Consider the following 11,100-nt stretch of genomic DNA (forward strand, 5'->3'; position numbering starts at 1 on the left):
TCTTTCGTTTCATTGTTTTTGTTTATTTATATATTGCATGCATAAAACCTGACTAAACATTAGTACCAAACGAGAAAGAAACAAAGACTCCTCCCCCCCGGTTGATGTGATTCTGGTGCTGTGGAATCAATCAATAAATTTGGATTCCGCCGCATCTTTTCCTTTGTAACAACTGACAGTGACATTCCAACCCCTCTGCTATTCTATTTCTCTTCCCCACCAAAGTCAACAGCATTTATTATTTGTTTATGTTCCTATTATCGTCTTCGGCAATAAATATGGAGGGTTCTGCTGTATTAATTGGGGGGAATTCTGCTACGTAGACGTGATGGTGCCGGGATGCAAAATTTAAGGTAAAGATAACTTAAAATTTTTTTCAAGTTCTGATCGGTTAAAAATGTTAAATTCAAGTTAGACTTAAATTTTTTTATATAAAAATAAATTTAGAAATATAATAAATTAAATACATTAAAAATATTAAAATAAATATTTACATTAAAAAAGTCTTTATACTTAAATAATATTGAAATAGTTACAATTTAGCAAGTAAATACTTCTACAATAGTAGACAAATTAATAATAAAATAAGAGTTATATAATATCCAAACAATAACAAAATAGTAGTAATATAATAACAAAATAACAGTAAAAAATTATGCTAATTCGAGCCAAGCTTGAATAAAGAAAACCTACTCGAGGCCCGACCTATTTAGAAAACGAGCTTTATTTTTTTATCCAAACTCAATTTTTTGGGCCTATTTTTTTTTGTTTAAATCTTTAGAATTTTCAAGCAGACATTTGCCTTTGCCCAAAATTCTATTTTTTTAAAAAACTTTTTAATATTTACCAAATATCTCTTTTTTTTCCAAATAAAAAATCACCCAAATAGTACAACATTGATCATATTGGCCAAAATAGAACACATTTTGAATTGGTTAGAGAAAAATCAGTTTAAAGGAATCGATTTATGCCTGAAAAAGCAGAAAAATTGTCAGTTAGGAGGAAAAAATTAGTGAAAACTAATAAAATAATGATGACCAACTTTTCTTTTACCAAAAATAAAAAAAAGAATTCTAGCCAATGTCAGACTGGATTGAATATAGTTTACATCAGTAGAGCGAAAACTGTTAGAAAAAATTCGGTTTGAAAATAATTTTCTTATTCAGTAAAAAATAAAATTTTAAAAATCGACTCGGTTTGTGATAAGCAGATTCTTGATGTTTTCCGGCTTTGAACCATACGATTTTCTCTAATATTCTCGTACCATGAGCTACTTCGAGTATGGACTTGAATAAATTAAATCAAAACACAGAGCTAGAAAAAGTCTTCTTTTTGGGGTGAAAACGAAAATTCTCTCTTCTATAATAGAATTCAGTAAAATTGTTATTCTGGAAAATATATTTATAAGTTGAAAATAAATTCTCTTTATTTTCGGTAGAATAACAATCTCTCAAAAATTGTGTAAATAGCTCTACCGGTGATATCTATTTATAGGAAGAGAAGGTAAAACGCTTGTAGAGTTGTAGAAGTTTATTTCCACTAGAAAAATAACATCCTAGTTTATCTTGGATATAGGGGGCGACAACCTTAGTTAATGATACTAGGATTTTTCCGTCCCACCTCCTTACATGAGGGGTTTTGGGCCTCTTTCACATCGAGTTCAATTACGAGTACTTCTTGGGCCTATTTGACCTAGTACTCTGTAATATGATTCAACCTAATTAATTTTTTCTATTTCCCAAAATAAACTTTAATATCTACGTATTAAATAATTCTCACACCAACTTTACCCTAGTAAACTTTCGACAATTTTATTCTTTGTAAAATTTTGATGATTTTATCCCAGTAAAATTTTGAGAAAATTCGTTCAATATGTCACAACTCAACATGTTCTGTAACATCCCAAAATTTAGCTAAATGAGAATGTAGAATTATATAAAAAAATAACGAGTTAGCTAAGTGGTTAGTTGTTAAATGTGAAAGCATGGAATTTTATTTGAGGGCCCAAGTTCAAATCAGCCCCAAATCTGAAATCTTGAGTCTCCAAGATTGATTCCTAACGTTGTCAAGAAGTGCCACTGCCGCCCATAGCATCTAGCTTGTGTAAGATCTCTTTCTCTATCGTTTTCTTGTTAAATCTTGATAAATAAAAATCTAAATTTCCAGATCTGGAATTTGAGGATTTTTAATGATTTAATAGGTATTTTTCCAGCTTTTTAATCAATTCCAAAAGTGGTTTTAGATCAGCCCCAAAATTGGCCACCATGGGTGGTGGTGCGTGCGCCTATGTGCAAGAAAGGGGGCTATTTTTCTTTAATTATTTTCCATATTTTTCCAGCATGATTTTTGGTTCTTAAACTCCTTTTAACTAGCTTTGAAACATTTTTTAATTAGGAAAAATTGTTCTTGACCAATTGGCAAATTGGATGTGACAATTCGGGAAGCGTAAGTGTGGGTAATCATAAACTAGTTAGTTGTTTCGACATAGATTTTGGGAAAAGGTTACGGATTGATGAAATGAAGGATTTTAATCAAGATTAGCTACTGAATTTGTAGTATTTAAATGTGTTAGGTGCTGACTCAAATGCTCAAAATCAACAGTAAAGTCGAAAGATGTTCACGTGTATGGGTCACATCAAAATAGTGTACGAAATCTAACAAGGTTGGATTCGAAAAATAATGGCAATTGTGGCGATTGGATTGAACCCATAAGTGGGTCTTTAGGGTTTGTTTAAGAGGTGAATTAATTGAGTTATATACTGATTTTTTAAAATTAATTTAGGCTCGTTTTAAAGTATATTAAAGAAACCGCAAGATTCGCTAATGTGCTGCAAAAGAGCGTAAATAAGGTGTGGGACCTAAACTATAAAAAATTAAATGATAATTATATTTATTACAATTGAATAGAAGATTTAGCTTGTTGATTTGGTTTGAATTAATAGCTAAGTAATTAAATTTGTAAGTGGCCGAATCAGGTACGTTATGAGCCTTAACTATTTGGCATGTTAGTATTGTTGCTAGTTTGACTTAATGATTAATTGACATTGTCATAATGTTTGGTTAGTTTGATATATGTTTGGGTTGTATGTATTGCATGATTATGAACGAAATAAGTCTTATGCATGATATATTCTTACAAGTGATTTGTTATGATATGTTCGAAAGGCTGTTATACATGCACACAAAGAAAAGTTATAAATGAACATGAAATTGTGTTTTGTTGAATGATAACATTTTATTGGTAAATTGAAAGTTGGAATATTATTTCCATTCACTGAAAGTACTTGATAATTGAGGGCATATATTGAAAATGCCAATAAAATTTGAAAGTATGATTTATGGATATATATGAGGTTGTGTGACATATTGCATCTGCATTGGGTAGGTTTATTTGTGGTTGACAAAGGAGTCTCGTGGAGTACTGGTGACATATTAAGCTTGTATTTATATGTAGTTAGTGCACTGCACCTTGAGTACAGAGGGGATTAGCGATTTTATCGCATTATATGATACTGACAATTTTATCGCATTATATGTTATTCGACAGATTTTCTGCATTTATGTTATACGGTGGTTTCTACCACATTGAGCTTTGCTCACATACATTGGAGTTTGGTAGACGAGTTCTGGGGAACTCGTAGTGTGTAGCAGATGGTATGGGTAGGACTCACATGTGCATTATGGCATGATCATGTTGCATAAGAATGTTACTATTGGAGTTGGTTGTGTTATTTGGTTCTATGAGAAAATGCTTGATTGTTTAGACTCACACTAGGCTTGTTAAGCTCACCCCATTACTTTAACTTCTTAGGTAATGAGCGAACTTAGGATTAAAATTGGCATGCAGAAGTACAACGAATTTCGGACTCAAAACACCATTATGTTTTGTTATTTAGTTTTTTTTCTATTATTATTATTCGATTTTTGGACTGTAAAATTATTTAAAACTGTAGTTTGGGACTTTCATGCATGTACGATTTTCATTCTTAGGATGGATCTTCAGATTTATATATATATTGAACTTTGCATGTTATTTGGCTAAGTTAATAATTGGGATAGTATGGTATATTTTTTTGCTATAACCAAGAAAAAACAAAATATTTTTCAAAAGCAATGATGTGTATTGAATTTTTCGAAAAACCACACTTAATTCGCTATCTTGACTTAATAGTGGTTAGATTAATTAAACAAATGTTTTCCAAAATTAATGAAGGCAACCATGATTTTATAAAAAAAAGGGTGTTTTTGAGGTTTCACCTATCAATAGAGTAGGTCCGTTGCTTAGGTGATCAATGTGATTTTCACGATTCGGCCATAACGTCTAGGCTGATTTTGGATGGTTACATTTAGTGGTATCAGAGCCAGGTTTAAAATCTCAAACTGAATTTTTAAATCTTTTCAAAACCAGTTTGCATGCATGCATGCATGAAAAGGGTATTTTTGGAAAAAATAAACCACAATATTTTAAAAATTACTTTTTACGGGGAACGACGGATTTCGAAGGTCCGATGCCAAGTCCATAGAAACAGTAATGAAACTTTAGTAAGGTTGTAGAGACTGTTGCATAAAATGGTAATGAAAGAATTATATATTGAGAGTGCGTTAAAAGATTAAACAAAGTACTAAAGATACACTTACTTTTAAATTGTAGGCTCATAAAACACTAAATTGAATACTCGTGGTAGAAAGGGGCCATAGGGGGCAACCTCTGAGGGTTTCGGTTGAGCCGACTGCGTCTTTAAAGCCAGAACATAATAATGAACAAAATGAGGTTAATAGTGAACCCACTACTGAGGGTAGGAATATGGAGAATAAGGATAATGATGATTGCGATGAAAATGATCCTATTAGATGGTCTTTGTTAAGGGCTTTGAATCAAGTTGTTGGGGCTCTGATGGATGGCGTTAATCATGGGACGATTGCTGAGAAGTTTCGGTCTAGTGGGGTAGAATTGTTCGGGGGTATTACTGGAACTACTTCTACAATGGCTGAATACTAGATGGAGACACTGAGTGGATTTTGGATGATCTGGACTACACTTCTGAGTAAAAACTTAAAGGTGTCGTGTCCTTATTAAGGGGCGAGGCATATTAATGGTGGCAATTAATGGTTAGGGGTACGCTGCCAGAACATAATGATTGGGCTTATTTTCAGGAGGCCTTTTAGGGTAAGTTTGTGGGTCCTCGCTATAAGGATGCCAGACGGTTGGAATTTATTGAGCTTAATCAGGGCGATAGTACTGTTTTTGAGTATGAGGCTGAATTTTTGAGATTGAGCCGCTATGCACCTAGTATGGTAGCGTCTGAGTAGGAGAAGATTTTTCATTTTCAAGAGGGTTTGAAGTATGACCTTAAGGTTCAGGTGGCTCCGCATCAGGAGAGCATGTTTGAGGCTTTGGTTGAGAAGACCAAAATTATTGAGGAGATTAAGTGCGTGGAGAGCGAGAAAAAGGGGAAAAAGAGGGATTAACCCAAGAGAGAGATGAGCATTACTAGCCGAAATTCGTGACCTGTTAAGCGGCCTGAGAGGTTAGACCACTGCAGAATAGGGAAGTAGTGGACCTAGAGAAGGGAAAATTATAGTTTGTCAGCAGTGTTAGAGGCGACATCCGAACGAATATTAGAGAAAAATGGGTGATTGTTTGGTTTGTGGCTCGATGGAGCATAGGATTAAGGATTATCCTAGTCAAAATGATTAGGGACAGGCTCCGGTTCAAAATCAGGGCCCAGTTAGGGGTCAAAATCAGAGAGGTAATCATGGTGCTCAGAGGGGTCGTAATCTGATTTGAAATGGGAATGGTAATTAGGGTCATAGAGGACCGGTTCAAGGTATGAATCGGGTTGAGGCTAGGCAACATGCCTTGGTTTATGCAGTTAGACACTGAGAAGACAAAGATGCGGTTGAAGTCATTGCAGGTACCTTCACTATTTACTCTGTACCTTATTTTTCCTTTATTGATATAGGATTTACCCATTCGTATATTGCTTGTGATGTGGCTATAAAACTGGGGATTACGGTAGAGAAAACTGAAAACACTGTTACTGTAGTCAGTCCTTTAGGCTCATCCATACTTGTGAATAAAATTTATAAAATATGTCCTTTAGAGGTTTAAGGAGAGGTATTTCCCACTGACTTGATGGAACTTCCTTTTAATGAATTCAATCTAATTCTGGGGATGAATTGAATTATTGAAGGAAAATGACTGTACGATCGAATAACACCCCAGAAAGGCAAATGTAGTGGTTGATGCCCTAAGTAGAAAGGCAACGACTGATTTGAGGGCTATGTTTGCTTGCTTGAGTTTGTATGATGATGGGGCTGTCTTGGCTGAACAAGTAAAACCTGTTTGAGTTTAGCAAATCAAAGATAAGCAGAGTTTGGATGAAACTCATTTAGTCACGAAGTCATTCCACTATAGTATCGTGACTAAGCTCTCCCCAACGACATACCATTACGAAAGCAACTATTCATTGCTCGTCTAATGACTTTGTCATTATTGTGTTACCCTTATTGGATATTATTGATCTCTTTAGGACAGTATCCATTCTCCCAATATGATTTTATTTTATCTCATGGTAACCATTACATATTCCTTCATGAAATGTCAATCACTATCAAATAGTGATCAAGTCATCCAACACAAAGACGGACGACCCATGACCACATTTACATTTCATTAACCATGTAATGCCTAAGAGAGGATATCATTTACCTATGTTTTAAGCTATGAATTCCACTCTTATGAATGATGCTACATACTACAGAAGTCGTACACCTAACGCACCAGCTTTCAGTTCCTTATCTATTTGAACTCAAAATTTAACTTACATTAAAGTGTACGAGTCATGCATACATAGTCCACTATCCACTCATGATTTAAGTATGCCACACTATGAACATCATAAGTGAATAAATCCATAAAGATATTCAAGATCTATTCTGCTTGGGTCCTGTCTGATGTACTGTCACTCTAGTTTGTCACATCTATGTCTCTATCTTCTGGGAGTCACCCGCTCCGATGCCCAAGACAAGACATCTCACCAATTGGACTTGATAGATGAAATATTAGTTTTTCAACCAGTTTGCTCATTTTTTTATTAGGCTAAGGACATGTTTAGGTTCGTCTACTAATACAAGCTATCTTTCTATATTACGATTCGACCACGTAATACCGATTACTATTAGTTAAACATTAGACAACTAGTGAGCAACATTTGCTTCCATTTTGCTTTGTGTGAAAAAACCATGTGAGGACAATATAAAAAGTATTAATGTAATTAATGAATAATTTTACTAAACAATCTGTTCGAAAAAATTACAAGTGTACTTAGACGAAAAGACTACACTTAGGGCATCAGATCCAACAGTTTCCCACTTTCCCTAGTGAAGTAGATGAGTCATTTTCACATTCCTATGCTCCCCCACATGTTTCCAAGAGAACTCTCTAGCTAGTATAGTCTTGGTAAAGTAAATCCCCAGGGTTTTTCCTCAAATGCGATCTCTGACTACATCCACTATTCCGTCGAACACTATCGTCTCCCTTAATGTGTTTTGTCCTTATGTGGTTCATTTTAGGATTAGCTATATCTGCACTGTTATAGTGCCATAGCTTTTCCATACCTTAAATTTGACCCTCCATAGTTAAGTTAGTAGTGTAACCCTGCTTGACACTTTTTTATGCTATGAACCCGCCGTTTAGGATAAAAGCATAGTCTAATTTCGATTTCCTCGAATCCCAATACATTTGGAAGTCAGAATTAGTATATACAATAGGAGTAAGGTCTCCTCCGGAATACATAAGCATATAATCCCTCGTTGTCTGCAAATACTTGAGTATATGCTTAACTGCTTACCAGTGTGTTAGACCTTGATTCGTCTGATATTGACTTACCAACCCTACTGCAAAACATATATCTGGGTGTATGCATAACATAGCATACACCAGACTTCTGTAAACTCGAAATTATATAGGATTTTTCTATATATTTTTACCACATTTTTACTTAATTATTATGTTTATCTCGAGTAATTATTATTGAAATAAGTGAATTTTACTTAATTAGTAATTTTAGACATGAATTTGAGAAGTATGTGAAATTATGCTTAATTACATGATTTTAATGCAAATTTTTGTATTAATTCATGTTAATTTATTAATGTGTGTACTTTTCACTATGTAGGAGGTCCATTGGAGACATGATTTAAATAAATAAAAGATGGCCATGAAAAAATTATCCATGTGGATGGCAAGACCATGCAATTTTGGGCATGGGGTTGACTACTTGATCCAGTAAGAAGGTGATAAAAGATGGTCATGTCTGCTAAGTTATTGAACTGAAAAAAATCGTCTAACAAGGGGATTTTAAAGCCCAATTTCGGCACTTGATGTTGGCTACCCAAAATGTGTTTTGGGATATTTAATTGAAGGTCCTTGCAGTTGGAAAATAATCATAATTTAGCCCAACAACTTCCCAATTAAAATCGTCCACTCTATAGCTATTTTTAGCTTGAAATTCAAATTCAAATTGAAAAGATTTAGTCATTCGTTTTCCTTGAAGCATGACCGGCCACATGAGAGAAGGAAGGACGGAAATTTCAACCTACTTTTAGTAAACTCATACCCTCATCTTCACCTATAAATACCTTGCCACCCCTCACTTCTAAATCATCCCTCATTTCTCAACATTTCTTTCTCACTCACTCTAGTTTTCTCTCAGTTCTTTTTCCCTTTTCCCCTTGCATAGCCGTCCATCCCCTCTCCCTTCTTTAGCCTCAAAAGCTTTGTCAAAAGCACTCTTTAGTCGTCTACCTTCTAAACCCTTAGCAAAAGAAGCTTCAATCAGAACAGAGGAGCACTTCAGTCAGAATAGATCTGAAAGGTTGCTAAATCGAGTAGAGTTGAGCACATAAGTCAAAATAGATCTGAAAGGCTATTGAACTGTGTCTACTCTTTCCTCTTGATTATCTATTTAACATGTTTGCTTTAAGTTTTATGCTTTTGACATCAACTATGAAGTTCTAAATCCTATTTGTTGGGATTATTATATCGAGTTAATGAGATTTATTTAATTCATGTTAACATGTTTTGTGCCTCAGTCGATTCTGTTCTCTATTAATATCATGATGCATGTCATTCTTACGTGTTTGGGTGAACTTAGATTAGCTGAGTGATCCTAACCAGACGACAGCTAGTAGATGCATAATTGAAAAGTGCAATACTTAATTTAGGTCATTAAAACCGACTAAGTTAAGGTTCATAATATCTTTAGTTAACTCTATTCTCTTGCATGGTTTTTAGATTTGTGTAATTAAAATGTTGCAAACGTAAATGTCCCTATGACCTTGCATAAATGCTAAGAAACCCTTAGTCTAATATGATCAGTAACATGCTTATTTAACTAAGTAAAAGATCCGAGAGGACTTAATTTGGTTTCCAAACCCATAAGAGATCGAGTTGTCATGGAAGTAATTCTGAACATGTTAGCATAGTGAAAGTAAGTTGATTTGATTAATATAATTATCCTAGCCCATTTAATGTTGATTGTTTTTGTTGCTAAAGCCTTTATTCATACATTTAGGTAAATTGCATTTAGATTAGAAATTGCATTAGGGATCACTCTTGCATTTAATTAATCTAATCATCACTATCTAAATTTATTGAGTTTTTTACATCAAATTGTTAATTATAATCTTGTAATTAATTGTTTAAGCTTATACAATCCCTGTGGAGACGATAACTCATTTTTACTTACTTATTACTTGAATGACTACGTACACTTGCGTAAACACGTTACAATTCGTTACAAGTTTTTGGCGCCATTACCGGGGACTGTTGCCTTAATCATTTTCTTTGTGAAATTATTTTTACAATTTGGTTTTTTTCTTTTATTTAATTTTTAACCCTACTAATTTATTCTTTATTCTTTATTTTTTGTGATTTATTTTCAGTTGTTTTACGAGCATAGATCGAATCATTGATCTATTACCCGTAGACCCTGAAATTGAGCAAACTTTTAGACAAAGAAGACACGAAAAAATTGCTCAAAGACAAGTCGAGATGGACCTTGGAAATCAAAATGATAGACAAGGTAATGGATTTAATCAAGTGCACAACCCAATCCTTATTGCTGATGATAGGGATTGTGCCGTCAGATAATACGTTGTGCCACTCTTTAATAAGTTAAATACGAGAATTAGAAGGCCGGATATCGAGGCACCCTAATTTGAATTGAAACTAGTGATGTTTCAAATGCTCCAAACAGTGAGCCAGTTCAGTGGTATGCCCATGAAAGACCTACACTTACACCTTCAATTCTTCATGGAGGTAATTGATTCATTTAAGTTAGTTAGTGTGACTGAAGACACACTGAGGTTGAAACTGTTTCTATACTTGTTGCAAGATCAAGCATGAGCATGGCTGAATTTCTCCACCAAGTTCAATATCTACTTGGTAAGAATTAGCAGAAAGGTTTTTGGTTAAATATTTTCCACTGAGTAAGAACACAAAATTGCGTAATAAGATAACTACTTTCCAAAAATTAGATGATGAGTCTTTGTATGAGACTTGGGAAAGATTTAAGGAATTACTTCGTAAGTGTCCTCATCATGTTATTCCTTATTGTACCCAATTGGAGACGTTTTATAACGGTCTCAACGCATACACAAGATTAATGGTGGATGCTTTTGTGAATGGTGCAATTTTATCTAAGTCTTATAATGAGGCTTATAAGATCATTGAAAGGATTGCAAGCAATAACTACCAATGGCTGACGAATCAAGTAGTTTCAAGAAGACGAGTAGCTGGAGTGCATGAAGTAGATGCATTGACTTCACTCTCTGCTCAGGTATCTTCTATTTCCTCTATGTTAAAATAGTTTACCATTGATGGTTTGAATAATTTTGCAGCTCAATCACTAAGTCAATGTGATGTAGTTTCCTGTATATGCTGGGGGGATGGTCATTCTTTCGAGAATTGCCATTTGAATCCTGAATCAATGTACTATGTAAGGAACCAATATCAAAATAGAAATGGACAAGGATTGCAGTCCAATTTCTACAATCCATTATGGCGGAACCATCCAAACTTTTCCTAGAGTAATT

General features: G+C 34.2%; 1 non-coding gene across 1 annotated transcript; it reads right to left on the reverse strand.

Moving 5' to 3' along the window:
- Nucleotides 1-10,505: 10,505 nt before the first annotated feature.
- LOC128042653 (small nucleolar RNA R71) lies at nucleotides 10,506-10,612 on the reverse strand. The gene has a single exon (XR_008198168.1). It is a non-coding gene; the product is annotated as a small nucleolar RNA R71 (small nucleolar RNA).
- Between the last annotated feature and the right edge of the window lie 488 nt (nucleotides 10,613-11,100).

The sequence above is a fragment of the Gossypium raimondii genome, chromosome 7 (genome assembly GCF_025698545.1).
Source record: "Gossypium raimondii isolate GPD5lz chromosome 7, ASM2569854v1, whole genome shotgun sequence".
NCBI classification, from domain to species: Eukaryota; Viridiplantae; Streptophyta; class Magnoliopsida; order Malvales; family Malvaceae; genus Gossypium; species Gossypium raimondii.